This window comes from Etheostoma spectabile, chromosome 6 (genome assembly GCF_008692095.1).
Source record: "Etheostoma spectabile isolate EspeVRDwgs_2016 chromosome 6, UIUC_Espe_1.0, whole genome shotgun sequence".
Taxonomy (NCBI): Eukaryota; Metazoa; Chordata; class Actinopteri; order Perciformes; family Percidae; genus Etheostoma; species Etheostoma spectabile.
The window spans coordinates 14,045,719-14,070,770 of NC_045738.1; the positions used below are offsets into that span (position 1 = coordinate 14,045,719).

A 25,052-nucleotide genomic window follows, 5' to 3' on the forward strand; every position below is an offset into this window, starting at 1 on the left:
GGGGGGGTTTCAGAGTATTATTACTAAGTCTCCTTGTAATAGATTATCTAATGCTTGTATCGTCAGGTGTAATATTTTGACATAATATTGGTAATTAGAATGACAACCAAAGATAAACTCTCAAAAATATCTCACAAAAATATCATCTTGATCTTGTTGACTGGAATCAACAATCTTGGTGACCGAACTTTACCAGTAGCAATAACAGGAACAGCATTCAGAACCAGAAAAGCAGGTCTTCAACATTGAAATATAGAAAGCACAATACAGAGCATGATGAATAGATGTGTTTTAAATAGTAAAACCGAATCAAACAGAAAATACTTCTCACTTGGATAGAAGTTCAAGAACGATTATGGAGCAACAGCTGTGTAATCCTCATCAGCTGTTTATTTAATGTTACGGCGAAAGTATCTCTGATCAACAATGGTCCCGCAACTCGATACACAGCTCAAAGTGTACGAGGAGAAACACTCCACTCAATCAACTGCCCTATCATTAAGACTTGGATGCCACAGTGGCAGCTGGAATCACATTTGCTATCTATATGTGCCCCCGAGACACCCCGCTTGCTATTTCAGAAAAGCCACAGCAACTGTCATTGGCACAATCTTTGGTTATTGAAACGTGGCAGTCCCTCTTAGTGTTCCCTCAAGACACTTCACATGCTGAGGCAGTTAAAGGATAGCAAAGCCACTGGCAGAGCTGTTCAGTGCAAGATAAACCTTTCAGCTTCCTTCGTGGGTTACTAAATGAAAAAACTTCTGAATAGTCTGATTCATTCAGTTATGTTTGTCTTTAGGGAGCTACTGAACTGCTAGAGAGACAAATAGATGACCTCATGCAGAGTTTCTGCAACATTATTCTTTGCAAATCGCCTACAATGACAGATAATCATTCAGCTTGGCATTGAACACGGACACAGGTTTAATGATAACGTGATCCCAGTTGCAGCTAACTTTATACTAACAGGCAGTTCAATATTCCTCAATGTTTGGAAGGATTTGTGCTGCTTTTCATCATTTTTTAAAAGTTGTTCTTCATAATCAACTGTTCATAAACGTGTTGTAGAAGTCTGCCACTTTGCCTGGAAAAGGGCATACATTACTGTCATCCTCACATCAACATGCTTCTCAGCTGTCTGTCATCACTACGTTTGTGGAACTCTGCTGCATACAAGAGGGAACTCATCAGCTAAATCTTCTCTCTATTTTAGTCAAATGGGAACAGCCGGGCCAATGATGAGATAAAGATCTTTTATCTAAAATGTGTACAGTGGTTTGTGTTTTCCTCTCTTTAAAGTCTCTGCATAAAGCTTAAGACACAGTTGGTGTTTATCTTGTTAAATAGGATGTTACATAATGAGAATGCTTTAATTTCTGCTGTAGGGACAACACCAAAACATGAAAGTGTTTGGTTAATCTCTAAAGAAATTACACCACTACTGTGCATGTCAATGTGGGCAACAATTCGAAGCCACATAGTAAGTTACAATAATCAGTATATCCTTACAAAGAAGGTGGCACACATGAAAGTGAAAACAAAACTAAATGTTCTGTAATGCTATTGCAGTATGTGCCAGCATACTTTATTGTTTATTGTGGACACACCTTTTCATTGTGTGTCTGTACTTTAGTGCAGCAAGTGTTTGCTTAAGAAGATCAACCTTTACCAGGATCTGGTAGTCGAACAGGAAATTGCATAATATTATTTTTGAACTCTTTTCTTTTTTTTTTTGCAGCATCGCACACCAGAAATAGTTTAATGTTTGTAAGAGACAATTCTTATTGCTAAATAGGACCTGTTGGCCTTGGTTCAAGATCATAGCTGTTTACAGTGCACTGAAACAAATTATCTGTTTGGCCCTGTAATTATTTTCCTGATTGCTCCTATAAATTCAATAAGAAATTGTTATTTTGGTGTCTTTACTTTAAAATGTCACCAAATTATGTAATGTGTTACTTGGTGTTTGTTTGTATTTTCATTTTCATATGTAAATTTGATCATTCAGTGCAAAAAATATGAACTACACTATTGTATTGACTTTACAACCTGATACAACAAAGTAAAATTTACTAGGGTAATATGAGTGAGCATGGCAACCTCATGGGCACTCAGCATGTGATGTCAGAGGACCGTTAGCGTTGTCCACCTTCAGAGACACACTGAGACATGTTGGAACCATAGACCGTACATATTAATGGACAGAGCATCAGTTTCAGCGAAGTGCTACAAATGCAGAAGTGCCTAAAACCTGCATTCTATCTGACTTCCAGCCGGGGTTGACACATGCGGTTGCAAAATAAGTTTTTCTATAGTTCGTTTCTATCACGTGGCGTTTTTCTACAGCGTGGTACCTACTCGAATCGCCTTGACTTAAATCGCCTTTTTTGGTTTTCCATTATGATAAAGTCCCTGGTAACTGCTAACAGGTATTTTTTTAGTAACACCTCCGCTGAGGTTCCAAGTGAGCTGAGGCAATACCAAAAGGTGACGTGAAAACCTGCAGACTACTGATTGGCCGGAGAGAATTGTCAGTAATCACTGCGTCATCATTGCTAGCAACAGACGGGGGTGTCCTGAACAAACCCGCTGTGTTTAAATTGTTTAGCCAGCTGTGTTTTTTTTTGCTGCCTCCAGAAACTAATTAGTCTTCTACAACAGCCACATGCCCAGAATCAAAAACAACACCTTTTAATTCAACAAAACTTGTAAGAGTTCATACATGCTGCTAGCCAAAATGCCTCACTTATTTAGCAACTAATATAAGTAACTTTTTTAAAGATTTAACAGCAAATTATTTGATTTCTGTTTCACTCTTGTCACCAGAACCTGCAGATAGTAACATTAGGCCTCCATAAGGGTTCCTGGCATTATCTTCAGTAGCTTGTTCAGACATGGACATTTGTAGACAAAATATGACTCAAAGGTGCACCATGACTTTTTCCATGCTTTCAGCCCGATTTCATTTTTGTCTCAAATCGTAGGCATCTCTCCTTGATCCGCTAGCTGCCTGCCCCCTGAACACACTGTGGAAAAGCCCGGTCTCGGGAGACAACACAATTGTAAATGTCAAACACTAGAGGCACAGCCTGTGCACCAAAATACAACAAACCAATCCAGCCAATCACTGACAAGATGGTTATGGGAGGGGGTGGGAGTTAGTGGCAGTTTGTCAGTAAGTCATGACAGTTACGGAAACATGGGGGGGAAGGACGAGCTTGCTCTGTTTTGTTTGAAATTTACTTGGAATGTCTTGTGAGTAAATGTAAAGGTAGACAAAGTGAAATATACTAAGAAAGAATGAGAACATCTTGTTCCTGACGAAAGAGAATTGCCAGTAATATACTTTATATATATATATATAGAATTTCATGAGTAAAAATTACAAAAAATTCTGTGTGGACATTTTTTTAGTGTAGGTGGAGGGACAACTGGGTGAAACTGAAACCATGGGTGAAACCTGCAATCACGACAGTCATTCCCAGACATTGGGCTAACCACTAAAAACTGGTGAAGTTAAACAACTCTTATAAGAGTTACTGAGCTCCACCTTCAGTCCTCTGGCACTTTGGAAATTACTAAGCCATTAAACAACGTTCAAGAAACAAATGTTGACAAAGGCTGCCACTGCTGAGCTTCCAGAAAATTATTCAACCCTTACTTCACAGATATTTTCACGACACTCGTACAAATAACATCAGTGAGTAAGGCACCTTACTCTAAAGAAAAGCATGTCAAAGGCAGTAAGTCCTGGATGGGATAGACAGTGCATCCGACTCCTGGACTTACCTCTTCTCATGTTCACCATAATGCATAATGACGCATCAATCAGCGTGATGGAAAAGAATAAATCTATCAATAAATCTATCAATTTACATCATATCAGGACGACATCCCGAGCAATGGTTCCCTCTGAGGGTCAAATGTTGTTTTCAGACCCTATTTTTGCCCTGACATGTCATAATTGCCATGTCATGATGCAGCTTTGGCGGCAAATAGAATGTCTTACAGTGACATGTCATTGATGATCCATTGTGCGTCTCGTTTTCCATGTTGTTGCTGCCCTTGAAATTTATTTTCAATTAATCTATTTCCACTTTCTACTACGTTATTGTCCAATAAATGGAGAAAAAATAAAGTACTCACCGGTCGGCGTTGTCGTTCAATGTTGTTGCGTCACATTCAGGCAGCACGGTGTAATATTGCAGAAACGAGTAAAAGGCACTAACTCCCTATTCTTAAGTGTGGCTGTGCTCAGTTTGTGTGTCTGTGTGTGTGTGTGAGTGAGAGTAGCCTATGTGTGTCGGCTGAAGTCGGCGGTGTTCAGAGAAGGGGGGTGTGATGGCTTCGTGCAGCTCATAGGTTCATATTTCCTTCCGCCTTCACCACCGCCGTCTGTCAAACACACATCGCAGTGAATGGGAGTTGAGTTCACTAAGCTGTGTATAACACAATCAGCTAATAGGTCCCCCGCCCTTTTTAATGTCATCATTCTGTTATAGAAGCCTAATAATCCCCGATGAAAACTCACTGTAGTAGCTTAACGTGTTTCTAAAAGCAAAAGGCTACTGTGTCTGTCCTGGGCTACTGGTGTACATTTATTAGAGTGAAAATATAATTTTCCCATTGATGTATTAGAATGTAATTTCCTTGCTCATTTCTGTTCAACACCAGTATCTTAGTAGACAACACATTTAGGCTCCTATAAAGTCCAGTTTTTATATTTGTATTATTTTATTTTATTTTACCACTTTCTTAGGCCACAATTTGAATGTAATCTAATACTACAGCCCTGTCATAACATATTTCTTTACAAAGCTTATAATTTTCCTGAGCTAGCAGGAATTTGGACATTTGATTAGGTTTATGTATATTATTGAGGTCATAAAGGGTGGTTTTATTAGACTGCATAATATAGAGAGGTGTTTTGGTTGTGTCCTCCTTATTTACATACACAAGGGAGGCAGAATATTAGAAACACCTTTTGATATGATGCAGTCCAATACCATCACTAACTATAGCCTCAACACACTATTTAATAAACACCTAAATTAGTGTCAACTAAAACTGAACATAGGAATTCAAAAAGCAGACCTTTTTATTGATGGCACAGGTGTACCTTATAAAGTGGCCACTGAGTTTATAATTCAGAAGAGAATGTATACGTTTCAGTCCACTACATGTATCTGATAGTTGATAGACACTTGCAGATAAATTATAATATTTTAGCTGCATCTCATAGTTGGCTCACTCAACTTTGCTGATAAAGATTTTGTATTCCAAACAAAGATGAGATCCATTCTACTTCAGATCTGTACTTGTGCAAAAAATGGTTGTCATTCTTGCAAATGCATTTTACAGAAACCACTGAGGCCAAAAAACTTTAACTCTTAAATCTAAGTGTCATCATACCTATTTTAAAGGGGCTGTAGTTGAAAAGAAAAGAGAACAGCATATGTAAAATACTGTACCTACATTTCTTTACAGTCACATGCACTAACATACACCTGTGCAGGCCGGTTGTCAAAACAAAGAACGGAATACCACACACACAGACACACACACAGAAAGTTCTAGTCTAATATTCAATCCACTCTTTAGTTCCTATCTAACATAATGCCTTTGGTATGATCTTTTTGGTATGAATTGTCAAATCCTTTTCTGAATCATTTATAATGTAATATATCATTTAAACTGTTTTTTTTTTCATATTGGTGGCAACAGTCCTTAAAAAGCTTTTGTCCCACTAACATATTTTCTCTCTTATGGGTTTTATTGGAGGGTTTTAGTGGCACATGATCTGTTTCAGATGCTTTTCCATCCTGCAAAGAATAGTTTTGTAGGAAGAATTTGCATGAAAGTTTTCACATTTTTTAATAGGTAGTATTCGTTTGAAATGTTGATAAGGTTACTGAGACATTGGTGCCTTTTTCATCTTTTCATTGAAACCTGCTTTGTAGAGCAAGGACTCTTGGAGGACTGTTTGCAGTTTGGAACTATGTGCAAGGATTTACTATAAATCATCTGGGTTTTCTATGAAGTGTTTCTTTAATAATATTCCGCTCATTTAACTTACATGCTATCAGTGTTTTGGGGAGAATCTTAATGAGTTTTTGTAAAAGTCAGGAATGGTGTCAGCATGGCTCTAGGAACTCTTCTGTTTTTTTTTTGGCTTGTTTCCAATATATATACATTCATACTAGGCCAGGGGATAGAGTTAAAGTGTCTGCTGTGTATTTTCCGTCCCCTCAAATGTACTACGTAAAAACTATGATTATGTTTACAGTACAGTAGCCAACAAAAGTGTTTTTCTCAGTCCAACTGGGAACAAAATTGGTGCCAGTGATCCTGATAATCATGACATGTTGCCTGCATCAAATCTAACTTGGATAATGTCAAATATATATTATATTATATTATCATCCATTTACCTAGACATAGTCAACCCGGTGTTTACAAAAACAACATGCTTTGGGATTTCTGTACTTAAAGTCAGAACATCCTCTTGGATTTGGACCTTTGATTCCTTTAAAATAACCATTAATCTTAATGTAGGCCGGACAGCATTTACAGGGTGATAATATTCTTAAAAGCTACAATAAAGTATTGTGTGCTGGATTTACAGAGGCTTAATTATAGATTTATGTGGAATTACAATTGTCTGTACAACTGCTGGTTTTGCATGGGGGTGGATGCTTCTATCTAGAGTGTCCACAGTGCAGTTTTTAAATAAGAAATCCTTTTTTTTGTCAGTTACTGTAAATTGGTTATATCTCTTGATCATACATCTCCCTGCCTGTCCAGGTATAATGTGTTGAAGGAAACTACAGCAGTGTATATTTGCATTGGAAATACATTTACCCACAAATGGGCTATTTTGTTCACTGCACAAGCCACAGCAACATCCTGGAAGTGCTTGCTCATTTGATTAATTCAAAATGTGACTAGGAAATTCACACAGTAGAATAAGAATAAGTCAGCTAACATAGGCAAAGTGGAGATCAGCAGTATCAGTGTGGCTGGAAGATGCAAAGTAGATTAGGCAGGAAGTGGCAGGTTTGTAGTTTTGTAAGGTTTGTAAAGGAGTTAAGAATCTCTCACAGAACTCAGTACTTTACTCCCCAAGAAACAAGTTCCAACAAAAGACTAACGTGCTTAGTTTGAGAAGACCATTAAAGCCAACACAGCAAATGAGACAAAGAAGCTCACATTCTCTGGGGTTATTTATTCAAAACAACCCCTTAGCCTCATCTAGTGCCATCATCACTTCAACTTTTAAATTTGTCCAATGTTAATTAACAAGCAAGTCTAATGACATTCCCATCATCCTCAGCTGTAGCTGGTGTTAATTACCAAATGTTGCATGCATACGCATTTCTATGCTAAACATCAGCATCTTAGCATCACCAACGTGAGCATGTTGGCATGTTGGCATTAGCATTTAGTTAAAACCTGTGTCGAAGTACAGCCTCACAGAGATACTAGCCTGGCTGTAGACTCAGGCAAAACAGAGAAAACAGATGTAATATACTCAACAAATTTTTTCTTCTGGCAATTCCTTTTGTGAGGAAATTATCAGACTAATAATCATATGCCCCTTGAAATGACTCCCAGAACATGTATTATGTGCTACAGTGTGCTCAGTGTTTTAGTGATTATAATGTCAACCATTTCCAATTTGGATTAGGATATTTCCTCCTAATATAAAAAGCCACAACCTTTTTTCCCAGTACACATATTCTTTATATTTACATTACAATTGCATTGCCTCAAGCAGAATGCAACAACTATTGCCAGTTTTTAACCATTGACATTGTCTTTGCTGAAAGTCAGTCCTGGGATGGCCCTTGCTGTAGCACCTACAGTTTGCCCTTCGGCCCCTTCCCATCCGTATCTCTCGCCTGTTAGCTCTGCATCATAATAACACCACTGTCCAGACACCAGGCAAGTTATTTTGGGCAATCCCTCTGACACCACTTTCTCCCTATGTGCCGGGATAAAAGAGTTCATACTCCCCCCTACTCTATATCCTTCCCACCTGTCGGAGATGTCCGTCACCTTGCTGACAAGCTTGAACACACAGAGGCACATGTATCTACTGTCTTTATAGTGACTCCACATTAGAACAGACTTGATTCCTCAGGATATTTAGCTGTATTTATTTTAAACTTCAAAACACATTAACTGAAATATCCCTTCCAATATTCATGTCCCATTGTGCCGTCATGAAATATAATTATTTTGAACATAAATCAGTTGATTTCATAGGACTTTTAGCTGTTTGTTGAGCTGGATTTTATATAAATATACTATATTATTTGTATTAATAATGTAACCAAATTAATTCTTCAAATATTCTACTGTATATGGATGTATTTTTGTGAATCCTTTGAATCTCAGAAGGAGTTTTAGGTAAACAAAGACTTGGCAGAAACAAACAGCTGGCTGTTGGGCTATTCCTTGCCAGTCCCTTTACATAATATAGTCCCATCTGGTTGTGGTTACCCCTTGTAAAGTGCTAAACTCTTCTTAACAATGCTGTTGTTGACTGAATTTTTGTGTAATTCATCCACTATGGTGACAATTTCGGCAATGAATTGTTTCAAAATAGAGCTTCTATTGTTCTAAAGACAAAAACTCTTTCACAATAGCCATATTCAAATAACCAAATCCTTTCCACTCCATGCTGTTAAACCATCACAGAGAGCACAAAGCTAGATTCAGTATGACTCAACAGAATGAGTCTGTGTCAAGTCCTGCATTAGTTCCAAGTTCTGTGTTGATTCACTTTGTACGATCCACATCCCTGGCACTGATATTTAATTGCTGGTGTGTTTTTTTTTTTACAGCTTTTCCACTCAGATCAAAACATTAACTTAAAAAAATAAAAGTTTAAAATGCCTGCTTTGAATGTAATGATTTATTTTCTTATTTTCTGGCAATCAAAAGCTCAGATTAGACAGTGGTGGGGAAAGTATTCAGATGCAGAAGCTAATACTAACTATAAGCTGTTGTTGTTAGATGGTTTGATCTATATCAGGGCATTGTACAGTATATATGCGTTCATTATATGTTTTCTTGTGTAAAATGTAGTAACTATACAGCTGTCACTTTAATGTCAAAGAGTAAATCATCTATTTGCCTTTGAAAAATACTGGAGCAGAAGTAAAAAAAAAAAACTGAAAATACTATGTACTATCTATATATATATATATATATATATATATATATATATATATAAAAGAATACATGTACTGTACTCATGTAGCAGTTACCTTTCCAATGGAATATCTGCTTTCTCTGACAACAGTGGTGCAATCTGTTGAATTTAATAATATGATGAAACTACAAACAACGTCAATCAAAAAAAAATTCACAGTTGTAAATCCTTCAACACTTGTATTGCTGTCGAAGACACTTAGTGTTTACGATCATTGTATTTTTGGCTTTAATCTCCATTTCATTTCAGTACCTCCATTCACATCTAGCTTTCCCACCCTATAAATGATCATACTTGGCCGGAAAGTGAAATGACATTTGCTACACGACCCCCATCTGCGCTGCCCTTTTAACATCACCATAGGTGTCTGGTTATCAGAAACCTCTCCAGCACAACATGGATGTCCCTCTAGTCCTCTTTGTTGTCAACGCAGCTGACCCAACTGGGTCCGATAAGAGGAACACGTAAGCGAGACAGCTGCCTGTGCCTCCAGAGGGTTCCATGACCCCTGTCCAGAACCTATTATCACCTTCTAGCTGTTTCTGCAGGACTTGAATCCCACCCTAACCCATCAGAGACCGTGTCAGCAAATAGGAAAGAAAGGTGAGAGCCCAAGCTAGAGCTGCTCGCTGAGTGGGTTTAATAGAAGCTCAAGCGCTCGATGTGATTATAGACAAATGGGAGCCAAAAAGTAATACAAATTGCACACAGCTTTACAAGTGTGCAGTTATTTAAAAATTATATCAAAAACATTGTATCTGTCCCTGATATTCGGTGTCTTTAACACATCTAAGGTGACATGGTCTGTATCCAAGATGTTCCGCTTCCGGGATTGTTTTGTCGCAGCCAGAAATGCTGTCTCTGATTTAACTCTTTTTAGCTGGATGTCCATTACCTTCTACTTTCTTTGTGTTGTAATTTTAAACTTCAGTGGATTTATGAGGACTACGGTTAACGGCTCCTCAGATCTCTGCAAGGTAAATCCAGACATCTAGTTAGACTATCTGTCCAATCTGAGTTTTCTGTTGCACGACTAAAACCACTTTGAATGTACAGGTTCCATCAAAACAAGTTTCTTCCTGAGGCTTTTTTGCAGCGGCGCCAAGGTTCTGCCAAATGCTTAGTGCCGCCCAAGACGACCCCAGGGCACTTTTCAGTCTGGACAAACCAGACCCTTCTCTGCAGCGCCATGGAGGAAGGTTTGGCAAAGCGAGACTAAATGTAACATGATGAGTTTTCTCTTTGTTCAACAAGAACATGCAATTGTCTGTGACAAACATATCTTTAAAAAAAAGATAGACAAAGAATGTCCAGAGCTTATGAACTCACTCATGTTACTAATGAACTTACAGTATTTGCTTCAATTTTATAAAAGCGTGTGGACACAAAAAGAGTAAATAGAAATAACATCTTTTTAGTTTTACTTTGTTGTTGAGGGGCAAAATATTAGGCACAACTTACAATAGGATATAAAATTAAGGCATACTAGAAATATAAATCATTACCTCTGTCTAACAAAAACCAAACATTATGACAACAAAGATCATTCATTTTTTTATTTTATTTTTTTCATTGTATCTACCCTATTTAAATATTCTGGCACCTTGCTACAGCATAATGTAGACTTTGAAAGTAATAGTTTTTTAGATGTCAGACTTTTTCCATCGTTACCAAAATATAACATTTAATGTTATTTATCTAGATGAAAAACCATCTCTTGTTAGCAAGTCTGTTTCTGTTTTATAATACAGGATCGACCTACTAGATCTTTAAAAAATCATCACAGCATGAAAACATGTTTTGGGAACAAAGAGTCCAGTGTGTTTCAAAGATACCTTTAGCATTGAAAGCACATGTCAGGCCCAGAACTCCAGCTACTCTCACTGGGATTTATTATGCACTTTGTTTTCTTCTTCAGACTAAAGTACATACTGTATGTAACTTAAGCATCATGACTAGCATTGTAATGAATTATTAGACATATGTAATTACTATATCAACCAGAAATGAACTGAAAGAAGTTGGGAGTTACTCCACTTTTCCAGTTGTGAGTCACTCAGAGGTTTCTCCCAGCTACCCATCATAGTATTGAAAACCACAATCTAAGACAACTTCTCCATGCATGTCTAATTGTCAGTTCCAGCAACTTAAAAACACATTATGGAGCTCAGTTATTTCTTTTCTCTTTGTTTCAAGAGATAGTTGCTTTGATTTCTGGAACCAAACCCCTTCTGGCCTTGGATCAGATCCAACCAGAACCTTCTCTCCTGAGTTTTCACTCTCCCGTCTACACTCCCACTGTCTCAATACAGAGTAAAAAACACGGAAAGGTGAATGGACTGCCCATACCACTTTCTCTAGTGATCAGATTCCCCAGCAGTGCTTCTTCTTTCAACTAAGTTTGGTTCTTAAGCCCCTACTTAGAGTCCATGCCAGCAGCCCAGATCTAAATAGGCTAACCCAAATGATGCGTCACAGCCGTCTCATAAAAGAGGAACTGTCCCTGTGTATGTTGCTTACACATGCAGCCCGGCAGCTGGGTCAGTTGGAGTTACAGTTAAGAACAGACTTAGGGTTTCCATGTATGAAGTTTTGATGAATCAGAAGCTGGGGGACTAAGAAAAAGGTTGTGCTTAAAGTGTAGGCCAAATACATGACCAGTACGATCTGCCAAATCTTAGAGCATGTAGAGTTATGCTGCCGCAAATCTTCTCTCAAATCTTATTATATTTATGATAGCTTCAATTCAGAAGGAAGGGACAGCAGGTGGTAAGGCCATACAAACAGCTAATGGTGACTCTTAATTGACAAGAAAGTGAAGTAAGTCAGGATCTAATGCCACACTTCTTGGGACATCTCCCCCAAATACTGCACAAACTGAGCAATTGGATATTCTATCAGCCTACTAAGGGTTAGCGCAGTGAGCCTGGCTGTCTGGGATCGAGGTGCTTATTATGCTCTAGGTGTAGTAGGTGACTATGGCAACATGTTGACAAGTCTGAGAACATTTTGCCACTGAGATACTATAAAACAGATGTTGTGGTGATATTTAGCCCTTGTAGCAGCTGACACAGGACATTTCCATCTGCACTGTGCTGACAAAAGACATTCAGCAGTGCATCACACTTGGAAACTGTTCAAGTTGATCTTAACTAAACACTGATACAAGTGATTAGATTAAAACAGGAAATGTCCTCTACCAGGTGGTAAATGCTTTCTGCATCAGCCTTATCGTTTACTTACTTTTTTTACCTCTGGCAAGATACAAGGCAAAAATTTGTAAATTATAACAATTTGAACTATAACTGCAGTGTTCTTCAGCTGGCAGCATCAGTGTACATTGTGTGTGTATATGTGCATGCAACCTTCTACGCCACATGAATTTGTTTGTTTGCATGAAATGCACATGGGGGTTCATGCTGCGTGAGGAAAAACACTTTAGCTTCCATACCAGCTGCCCTTTCTCAAACCCAAAGGAGGCGTCCCCAAAGGCAGATAGATGCCCGAAGGATGGTCTTTATAAAAGAGAGCAGCTGAGTCTGCCACTCTCCACCAAGCTATCCAATTCATTCCCTTGGAGGGCAGTTTGGGATCTGCTACATCAATAAAAAACATTACAAGCTCCCTTCTCACCAGCTGAAGTCAACAGGGCTGCGTAAGGTGAGAGGACACTGGCCTGCTTTCACACTCATGCACACACCCACTTTTTTGATTATAAAGATGTTAACACAGGTGCCCTCTTGTGCTGCGTACCTTCTATCTGTGATCTTCCATGGATATATGTAGTTCCTGTGCAAATCCACCCAACCTTTGGTGCCCCATCTTTTTGAGCTGTCACTCAATGTTACAGGCTGTCATCGGTTTCACTTACAGTTAGCGTTCCAATGGATCACTTGTTACCTGAGAACATGGCAGACAGGCAGCAGAGAAAGAGGCTACAGGTTCTATCATAAAATGTGCATATAGATTCCTGACAATTGGAAGGCTCCACAGGTTCTTTCATTTACCTTATATTTACCCTCTGGTGGCTTGAGAGTTATACAGCATGTTAAATTTACTTCTGCTGCAAAAACTCACATATATAATAAAACCACGGATGACAATGAAAAGTTAGGGAAGGGGTTATGCAATCATAACGTTTGAATAAAGTGCAAATAAGCATGTGTTAATTCAGAATGGTTGTTCATTTTCACTTAAGGGCATTTTTGGCACCAGGAATATTGTTTTTACAACTGTGAAATATATATGGGGTAGTTGACTTCATATAAATTATATTTATTTGTTGATCTTTTCCTGCTGGCATTTATGGGCCTGCATTTTTTTCAAAGGTCATCACCTTAGATGTAACTTAATCATTGCAATAAATGGATGGCATATATTATGTCCTAAAGGGCGTATTGCCAAACCCCTGAGATCAACTTAGTAACATAGTGAGTTTGACACCACAGTTCAAATTCATAGAGCTGTATTCATACAGCTTGTTTAAACTACTGCCCTCCACATGTCAAGAGGCAAACACACAGAACAGGCCACATGGACTTAACTTCTATGAAAATCACGTTATCACTCATAGAGATGCAAATATAGTTAAAAATGTGAGAATTGTATTATATTATCAAGGACTGCTTCATTTGATTGCATAATCAATGGGATGTGTCGTTCAAAGTGGTGGAACAAAAGTCATTACAGTCCCCAATATTTTGTTTTGTTCAATTTATGAAGCAATGAATCTACTATGCTTGTTAGTTAGCTGATTACATTATTCAAAGATGAAATATCTTACCCCCTCTGTTCTGTTTGAGTATAACACTCCCTCTTGGAATGAATTCAATTGAGTGTTTGATTCATTAAGTGAAGGCAGATGCATACTTCAGTGTTTCATATCAATGTGCATTACTACCAGTGGACGTTAAACAAGAAAAAATAGCACAACGGTAGTGAAAACTGTTATAAAATACAAGGATAAATTCCATGTAATCAGCTTTTAACTGACTCCAAAAAAGGCATTCAGGAAATGGAGGGCAACAGAGGAATGCTTTTGAAAGACCACAGTGAGTCTCTTTTGGTTGAAAGAAAAACACCCTGAAAATACCACTTGTGAAGAGACAGAACAATGTCTGAAAGGTATGGAATAAATCTCCTTTACTGACATGCTAAAAAAGTTGTATACAAGTTAACATTTCACCATGTGCACCTAAAGGCACCAGTCTACAGTCATAAAATCCTGACCCACTGGCCGTTGCCCTGAGCTGCTATTGTCAAACTGTATGGATCTATTTAGCTTGCGGCAGAAAGGGTCATTATACTTGTGGCTAGAACACGATGACTTTTTGAAAGCTTTGGCTGACAAGCATGCTGTGTTTTGCCTCCACTGTCTGGAAATAACATGCCACTCAGTGGCCCAGCGGCTATAAGAGTGGTAAACTGTACAGCCTTTAAAGCCTTCAGTTGCTGACGGGGGCTACATTTTTCCCACTCAACATGGGTAGATGGAATAAGATCAGCCTGAACGCTTCAACTCATTTATTATTATGTTAGTTTCAGTTAGCCCAGGTCTTGCTTCGAGAAGTCTTTACATTACTCAGCTAGCAGGTACTTTGTTAATCCGTCAACAGCTACGTAGGAGACTGTGCAACCAAATTACAAAAGAAATATTGTTTTTCTCTCCTTTAGTAGTATCTAGCCATGCAGATAGCATATAGATTGTTTTTATGTGCTCAAGCTTTGATATATATTATTTCTAAGATTCCTGCTGCCACACAAATACCATGAAAGTGAATGGAATTTTGTTTAGGGCAATTCGTTCAAATGTCATTTAAAAATGCTTCACTATTAAACAATACACACAGGGTTAAATGTAACAAGCAACAATGTATAAAGCAATGACTACTTGGCAATGTGCTGTACCAACCATAATGGATTCCCCCGTCAAATTAGAACCCATGCTCTTATAAATAAATGCTAACAATGCCACAAAAGTGCACATGTGCTGGCATTACGTCTTAAACTACTGACATGATCAAACATTCAAACAACTGTTTGGTTTTCCTTAGCCTCTGGAATTTATGACTGTAGTAGGCTAAAGCTAAATAGGCTTCTGACAGAAGTTCTCCTCCTTGTGCTATGGTACAAGTTAAAGGTACCCTGTGAAGTTGTTTAACCACTAGTTGTGCTATTAAGCAGTCATTTAAAGAGTGGGTCCCCATTTTGCAAGCTCGCAAACATTGAAATAAAGAATTGAATTGATGAATTTAAAAAGTTTTAAAAAGGCTTTGCAAATGTGTTACAAGTAAGGAAATGCATTCAATACTTTTGTCAGCCCTCAAGGATATACACGTTGCATATTAGTGAGTGACACTGACTGTATACGTTACTCCACAGGGCACCTTTTAACTTACTTGCCTAATTTACTAACGGTCTTGTTATCATCTTGTCTTTTTTTGGCGCAAAACCTTATTGAAATAACTACAGGAACTGCCTTACATTTGCATCGCTGTAAATACTTTTGACGAACAATTTGAGCACAGCCATTTTTGACACACTTACAGAGCCCCTGCACACTCAATGTCAAATTGCTTTTATTTTACCTACAAAACACATGGTTTTCAAACAGCTTTCCTAGAGAAAGTTTTCTTTTCTTTTTTGTAAATATTCATCTGTTTACATTATGTTCTTTGGATTATTGAGAGTGTTCGGGAAAGTATGTCAGGTGTGGCATGTCGCTATTGGATTTTAAAATTTAATTGTTTATGTGCTTTGACAACATTACATTTGCCTCCACTGTATGTCTCAGAATCTAGATGGATCAATCCAAAACGTTCTGCATGGCTAATAAAGAAAATATTAATTATTTTTGTAATTTGGGTGAACCAACCCTTTTATTCAACTTTTAACATCACAAATCAGAGGCTCTCTGGGATGTTTCTCTTTCTGCATGGTGTGTCTCTTAGAACATGCATTTCAGCTCAAACTTTATTAGCCTTTTTCTGCTCTCATTAATAGGCTTTGGTGTTCCATTTACTTTGGCTATGTGGAGGTTTTATGTGGCCACTCAGTAAGGGCAAACTGACCTGAAGATAGAAATGAAGTTTATTTCAGCAGTGTATACCTGAGCAGCTATTTCAGAACCAAATTAAAGTGGAATGAATAGGAACGTATGTGCCAACTTAGCCTAACACTAGCACATTGTAAAGATGTCTGTGCCACAAAGTCAAGTTAAGTTTGTCCTCTTCTATTGCTACTGTCTGAAAGAGATTATAGATACATGTGTTACATCTGTTCATGTGAGGACAAGTTTGCTCTGCACACATTTAAGTCATATCCTCTCTTGAATAGACGGAGTCATATTCATGGACTGTCCAACAACAACAGCCTATGACTGATTTCCTGCTGATCAACTTTACTGGTGCAGTAAAGTTAATTTCTTAATGACAAGTCAACTGTAACTGATGAAGAAGCAGAGCATTTTATTTATTTACATGTCTCGTCAGACGATCGCAGACAACAGTTTGAAGATTAAAACCAGTAACCAGCTGATCACAGGCGACCTGCAAATGCAACCACGGAGACTTTAGATCCAGCTGACTGAATTTGTTGACTGTTACCATCAGGCTATGTTAGAGCAAACAGAACATCCATCTATGTCCCTATAAAGCTACATAATGTTGTAAAAATGGCCCTCAATGATTTCACCAAGTCATCTCAAATAATAACTACAGTTTTGAGTAGATTGTAATACTGGATATTGTAGTATTAAGGTAACTATTATACGCGTGCCTCCATGACTTACAGCATAGCAACTAACTGCAGATGGCGAGACTGACACATGTAAACAAAACCCAAAGCTCTACAAAGAATCCATTCATTCGGGCTAGGAAAACAAAATCTGGTAAGAATAATCCCCTTGGAAGAGGAACTTCAGCTTCTATTAAGAATGAGAAAACCCCTTGTGTTGATAATAAGTAGTTTTTTTTGTCAATGGCTGATATTCAAGTTAATATTTGGTTGACTAGTACTGTATATTTATTTGTTTCCGAGAGCAAAGTTGTACTCTAACGCCTCTCAGCCTCATATGACCTTTTGTAGGCTGCTGATGACAGAAATTACTAACACGGCACTAAGTGTGGTTTGTCAAGATAGAAGGAAAGCAGTAACTTTAATTAAAGTCACATGGCTGAGTGTTATGGTGCAGGATCTGGCAGTGTGCATCTATGGCTAACTGGCTATGTTCTTCTAGATGATTTAAGATCATGATGAGGCCCATGCACATACTCTTTAAGGAACAGTATGTGTTGGTTGTACCGCTTCAAAGGCACAAAACCCTATAGTAATTGTGGTTATGTTTTACATTATCAAAAAACATGTAGTTCATATATTACAGTAATAGTTGTGGGGACAGTTACAAGAAAGAGATGAAATAATTTACTTGTTCACAAACATCAACTGAAGGGAGTTTCTCAGTATCAGACGTGTTACCAAAATAAGATCACCAGACTTGTAATTGTTTTTCAGTGTGTTTAACACCAGGGGAGAAGCACCACAGTGCTCAGGACTAACATTTAATGAGTGAGGTCTGTGGGGAAATCATCATATAAATCATGCAAATGTGTCACCCTGTCCTACACACACACACACACCACATACACTAACACAAACACAAACTACAAGTAAATGTTGCAGGACTAAGAAGTGAATTTGGATGTTTTTGCACTGTAGACACAAGAAGTGATTATTGTTCCCCAAAATGATCATAAGCTATTTTGAGTTTGCTTGTTTTAAGTCATTTAGGGCCACTTTAAGCGTCACTTATTCAGGGAAAATGTTTTCATCAATATGTCTATATGTAAATCATGTTTGGATGGCGTCTTCTGAACAGTCTTCTTGTCATAGTCATTATTAAGCTTCCGACCCCTATATGACCTCAATAACCTAGACATACTATTATTAGTGGCTTTATAATAAATAAGTGCTTTTGTTGGGCTGGTGTGATTTCACTTAAATAGTTAAAAATCCAGACTGTTAACAAATCCCAGTGGATCAAAATATATGATGTTTTCAGAAGTGATTTTTAAAAGATTACGTTCTGGGCCAAAATTCTTTTCACATGATGAAATGGAAACATCTCCCAAAATGTCAAGAACCGTTCTTTAAATATCTTTGACTGCTTGAAATCAATAGAAAAAACAGTATTGAAAAGCAGCATGGATGAACACGGTAGAGTAACAGAAGCTCAGTTTGTTTCCAGTCTTTACATGCTCACACCCCTAGTGGTCATGCCAATCAATTTGTTACTTAACTGGAATTTCCCCCAGATAACTACAGCCTTCACCTTAAGTTAATACAAATGAACAAAAAAAAAGGGAATTTGTAATTTGCATCAGATGTAGTGTAATTATTAAATTCCTATTTAATTTTGCAAAATGGTTTGAGACTAATTAACACCTTATTGGGCAACTAATGATGGAACATTAAATAATCATTCTTGTAGTCAAATTGTTAAGTATGTTTCACAAACCAATTTTAGGCCAATTTGGATGTTTAAATGTGTTTCACTGCAGGGTTTGCTTGGTTTCAGAAATCTATCAACTTACAAGGCATGGAAAATAGCTAGGCTACATAAGAAAAAAAACATATTAGAAATTTCTGTGGTGGCTGTATTACACAGTTTGCTGTTGCAAGCTGAGAGAGAATGAAGAAGAGATTTAGCTGTTTAATTATTGTTTTTTAATTTTAGTTTGGACAAAGACCTGGATCCTTAAGGTCAGTTTGTTCCACATGAGTTGGCTAACTGAAATAATGCTAATTGGAGGTATTTCCTGAATTTATGGTGCAGTCAAACAGACTTCAATCAATTCAACCATTATATTTAAAGGTACTTTTGACCTTGATGGAAAATCTCTTAAGGGAAGATGTAAAAGAGAAGATGGAGCAGAGAGACTCACTGCTAAACAGAATCAGATTTAACATGGATATGGCTAAAACATGAAAGGAAATACTGAATGCATAAGGCTGTAAAAGATCACACAGACAAGTTCCCTTGGTACTGAGCAGTAAGGCTGTTAGATTATGGAAAAAGATCATAATCAAAATTATTTTGTTCAGTACTGAAATCACGATTATTTAAAATATTACTTCTTGTCTTTTGGAAAGATGTTATTATGTTAAGTTAGAAATTATTGAACTTAAACAGTCAAACAAATCAACTGTAAAAACACTTTGAACCATAAAACGTATCTTTAAACTTCTACTGTTTGAACTTTTTTTCATACAGAACACAAGACAAGATAAGAGTTCACTTGCAAAACATACTGTGCAAAATAATATTTTTTCTCCATTGCTCTGCTTTTGAGATCAGTAAGAGCCAAAGTCGTAATCGCGAATAAAATTTTGATTTATCACACAGCCCTACTAAGCAGCAAAACATCTCCAAATAATTGAGTTTAATTTAATAAAATAGATTGTTTTAAATTGCAGTGGAATACTGTATGAATGTAACTCCAAGGAGAAATCCCCAACAAATTCCAGCTAACCCCTTCTAACCCATTCTCCACTATCACTCACAATAACCTCAAACTAACTATTTTTTTATGGAGTTTGTTGCAAGCAGTATCATGGTGTGAACATATCCTTATGGGCTTAATTCAGGACAAATGTTTTTGATGAACAGGCAGCTGCCTACCAACTTTTACTTGAATTCCCAAGTAATTACATTTTCTTACTCTCTCTTAAAAGCAAATTACATTATTTAATGAAAGCTAATGTTGTGCCTCACATGTTCACTGATAATTTTTAACTTTATCAGAACTTGAAAGTAGACAATTAGAGATAATTTTAAACAAAAGAGGACATACAGATGTTCTTTCATGAGCATGTTTGAGCAATTCAATAAATATGGTGCTGAAAAGACTCTGAATTTTGGTATTATACCAATATTGTTGGCATGCTTGTTTGTTGAGCCTTTGTTGTATATTGTTTTGGTTATCTGAAGATCAAAACTTTTCCATGGCATTGCAAGTCTCAAAAATTATGCCAATTTATTTGAAAATATCAAACACATACACACAAACAACAAAAATAAGTTAATATTTTACTTTGAACTGGTCCTATTTTGCCAATCCTATAGCCTGTTATGACAGTTTTTGCTCTTCATTATGTATGATCTTTTTCCCATTTGGATCTCTGTGTTTTCCTCACTGAATGCAGCTTTTGTCTTTGTTGCTCGCGACTATTTGTTACACTTGGACTATACAAGACATCTCTCATTATGCTGATGATATTCTGTTGTATTTGTTTAATTGTGGTAAGCCCATCCCTCATTACTGACCTTTCAAAGTTATTTGGGATATTCTTTGGCGTCAGTTCTTCCTAATAACAATAAAGAAGAAAGAAAAAAGAGCAGCCTTAAACATATTAATAATGGTAAAACATTAAAAGCATTAAAGCAATGATTTTTATGACAAAAAGGTTAAAAAGGATAAGGATAAAGAAGTTCAACTATTGAAATAGAGACACTGAATACTTGGCGCACTGCCATGGATTATGTCAAAAACTTTATTTAGGTTGTGCTCATTAACTCAAAGCTATAGTTCATAGTTTCTGCTGCCCCCATGAGGAATTCTAAGTAATGACAACAAAGCTGTCAGTGTCCACATGATACAAGCCTTCTGTGACGCGATGAGCCAGCACACCTTGGACGTTTAATCAGGAAAATGTGCTTGTTAGGCTTCCCCGGTGGTTGATTTCTTTGTCCCTGAAGTGTATATTTGAGTTCAACCTAATTTTCTCAAAGAGTCTGGACTTTTACCTGACAGTCCATAGATGGAAAGAAATTTGAAAAACAGGAATGTCAGAAGAGAGGCGGCATAAAGAGGGTCAAAGTGGAATCATACTGTGAATTTGTTTTTTCGCTCTTACTCTTACCTACTGAGGAAAATATTTCCAGTCTACTCAACTTTGGAAAAGAAGCAATGCCCCCAGGAAAAAATGAGGCTCCCACAGCTTCAACCCAAACAAATTATAGTTTCTTGTCTTGCACATTCAGAGTTATATGGATAGCTATAGGAATGTGGAAAAAATGCTTTATTTTATGTTTATTTAATTTATCTAACATTTCTGTGATGGCAAAAAAGAGTGATCTCATTTTATACCCATTTAAACTGGTGCCAGATCAAAATGGTTCGGTTTGAATAGTCGCCCTGTTCTGCTCTGTTCTGTTCTGCTAACCGTCTCTACAGTGCTCAGGGATGTTGGATCCAGACCTACTTTTGTGGCTTTTGGGTCCACTCCAAGATTTGGTTAAGCTGTATTTACCCCTTCTCCGTCTGATCTTGTCTGCAGACACATGCACAGTCTGTGTGTACACTCGCTTTTATGCATAATGAAAAAAGCAGCGACATTTGTGACACATGTTCCATCACTCTCTCCTCCATGTTGACACACTCACCATCTTCAAGCTCGCAAACATTTTACACAACAGGGACATTCACAGTTCCCTCTCTGCTCAGAGGAGTGACTGTTTTGGGGCAGAGAGAGAGAGAGAGAGAGAGAGAGAGAGAGAGAGAGAGAGAGAGAAAGCTGTTTGTCAGCATTACATCCGAGGCTGTGGGGCTCAGAAAGCCTTTGGCTTTCAGGAATAGCAATGTCAACATACTACACCTTTGTAATCTCGCAAGGCACTTTGAAATTGTTCCTCTCATAAACAACCTAAAGCTTTAAATGATGAAATCATATCTAGTTTACTGAAAGGGCACAGACTTAAATGGTCTCACCCTGCACCTATTAAATACTTTATTCTAGGACCTCTAAGCATCACATCATTTCAGTCACCTGTTGCTCAATATTCCATAGGCACCATAAGCAAGTAGTAGTTCTACAGTAAAAGTCATGCAGTCTTATAGTCTGTGTGTGTTTGAATTCCCATTTGGCCAAGAGGAGCCAAAACACGAAATGGTCATCTGCTTTATTCAACTTGGCACTACTATTAATCTATCTCTGAAAAATGTACGGATCAACATGATTCTGGTCTTCCTCCAGTTCTGAATCTTGGTATGTATTTCCCTCAATCCCAATGAAACCCAAAATGTTGAACAAGTTGGACATCTTCTCTGCGTCCCCGAACAAGCATTATGACTAGTCTTTGGGAAATAGCTTTTTATGATCTTTGTGTGCAAAGATGCTTGGCTTGTCATAATAAGCCTGGCACTGGACCCATCAAACTGTTCTCAACCCTCCCACAGCCTGCTGAGATTGTCTTTTTTCTTTTTTAGAGATTGTTGATTTAGTGCCTTTTTCACACTAGATGAAGAACACATGTAGAGGACTTTTTGTTCTGGTGTTCTTATTTCCATTCCATTTTTTGATGGAAAAAGGGGAAAAAAAATAACAACAACAATTGTCATTTTTGCAAAACAGTGCAATAACTTCATCATTCATTTTGCAGGGGGAATAAATAAACATCAATAAAGTTCTTTGGACTCCCTAAGAGATGCAACGGGGTGCCAAATAAAAAGAATGCGTCATGTACTTGAAGAAGTGCTTCTGACTTTGATGTATGACGCCATGCAAGTGTGTTGGTAATAGTTAGCAGCTCTAAATAAATATAATCTCTATATCTGCACATTTTTATCTCTTCTCCAAACCCTATGTTATAAAATGCTCAAAGCTCGCATGACCTATAATCAGCTTCTTCTTGCATTTCTTTCTTTGGTTTTTAAGGAGAAGCAGATTCGCATGGGAACACGCTGTGCTCCTTCTCACATACAACTGCAATGTGCATCATCAACATAAAAAGTGTTGGCAATTATTTTGCACAACAGGTTGCTCCCTTCAGTTTTTAACGAAGCAAAACAAAATCCTTAACACAAAGCCTGATATTCTGACAAGCTTCTCTTGCAACTATCAAAAACTCCATCTATTTTGTGTGTGTGTGTGTGTGTGTGTGTGTGTGTGTGTGTGTGTGTGTGTGGGTGTGTTGTGTTCTTTTGTGGGCTCCAAAAACAGAGTTCAGATACTTGTGGGGTACCGATAGCTTTGTGGGGCCAAAATGCTGGACCCCACAACTTTAAAGGGCTGTTTGAGGGTTTGATTGGTTTTAGGATTACGGTTAGAATTAGGTTATGGTTAAGGTGAGGTAAGGCTTAAGGTTAGCATTTAGATGGGTGAGGTCGGCTCCTCACAAGTGTGTGTGTGTGTGTGTGTGTGGTGTGTGTGTGTGTGGTGTGTGGTGTGCGCGTGCGTGCATGTGTGCGTCAACTTCTACAAGTTCTCTAGCACAGTGTAGCCTGTCTTGACAGCACTAATTGTTTTTGGAGTTGAGTTATACAAGTTCATGAATTAAATCAAGTCCAACGCTATTTCAACGTAACCAGGGGCAGCTTACTCTCCTCCATGCCAACCTTGCAGTTTTATTGATGCCAGCCATCACAACTATTTCCTTGTTTGGTGATTTCAGTGACTGGACAAAAACATTCTGCAGCACTCCTTAAACCAAAGCAGTCTGGAGTCAGTGGAAATGATTAAATAGTATGCAAGCAGACGCTACTTTACTACGCAAAATCAACTATGATGGCCTAAACATGGTGGAGCAGGAAAGGGAGACGTCTGTCGACTTTGGATCAGCTGCCATACTGATGAACAAAGACAAAAAATTTAAATCTGAGGGCAGCGGGGCAGGACTTTGAATTGCCTGTTGCTGAAATGTGCTGTACAAATAAAGCTGCCTTGCCTTGCCTTACTTTCAAATACAAAATGAAGGTTCAGGCATTGTGTTTCCTTCATGATGGTACAAACTGATATTGTGGCCCAAGACCCCTGGGCCTGGTGGGCGTCCTACCGGCAGCTTCTGTTTGTTTTTAACTAGTGGTGGTCTGAGAACATGGAGAAAATACCTAAAATTTCACCGAGAAGGAGCTGTGTCTGAACTGAAGAGCTCTAACTCTCCTTTTCTGAAGCATTTTTTAGCCATGCTAAGGATAGCAATTGTCACTTTAGTCACACCACCACTTTAGCCCAAACTGTATATGTTGAATATCTTAACAACTATAAAATATGTTGCCATGAAATATTGTTCATGGTTCCCAGATGATGAACCCCGCTGACTTTGGTGATATCCTGACTTTTTCACACCGGGGTTCCCATTTGTGGTTTTATAATTTATATAGCCAAATATCACAAATCACTACTTTTATAGTAAAATGTCTCAACAATAATTGGATGGATTGTCATGAAGTAGCATGACTATAGACCCTTGTTATACATGTCTACACTTGTGTTCTAAGTGAGAAGTACATGCAACTGGGATAGTGAAAAATTCATGGGAGACAACCTTGAAACCTATATGTTTCAAGCATGTCACTCTGATCAGCACCACGTGGTTATGATAACTTTATCTATTTTGTTCATCTGTCCCGTATGGTTACAGCAGAGTTTAAATATTACTGTTGTTTCTCAGTTTAAAGGTTTTCTTTCATTTAGGCTTCAAACGGCGTATCTTATCAAGATTTCCTCCTTAATTTCCATTCCCAAACCCAAAAACATGCATTTAGGGGACTTGCACAGTGAGGGCACACAGTGGAAGGGGAATGCTTGGTGCATCTGTTTTAAATCAGATTTCAACTGCACTCCTACTTAGGTGAATACAGTGGTGCTGATAGGTTTATGAACTCATGCTAAAGTTAACTAAAAAGAGGAATAAAAAATCATCCTTTGTAAATTAATCTTAATTCTTTAATTAAGAAAATTAGGAATAATTCATCCTTTAAGGACACCAATTTTCTTTGTGAATGAATAATGTATCGTTAATAAATAAATAAATAAATGTTCTTCCTTAAAA

General features: G+C 37.7%; 2 protein-coding genes across 2 annotated transcripts in view; both read right to left on the bottom strand.

The window, feature by feature from the left end:
- Positions 1–4,414, bottom strand: part of thrap3a (thyroid hormone receptor associated protein 3a) — an 18,489-nt gene extending 14,075 nt beyond the window's left edge. The window contains exon 1 of the mRNA XM_032517421.1: positions 4,150–4,414. The gene's annotated coding sequence lies outside the window, so the exon portion shown is untranslated. The remainder of the gene's footprint in view (positions 1–4,149) is intronic.
- Positions 4,415–18,889: 14,475 nt separating this feature from the next.
- The window catches only part of map7d1a (MAP7 domain containing 1a), a 59,205-nt gene continuing 53,042 nt past the window's right edge, over positions 18,890–25,052 (bottom strand). Inside the window, exon 20 of the transcript XR_004332262.1 lies at positions 18,890–18,901. The gene's annotated coding sequence lies outside the window, so the exon portion shown is untranslated. The remainder of the gene's footprint in view (positions 18,902–25,052) is intronic.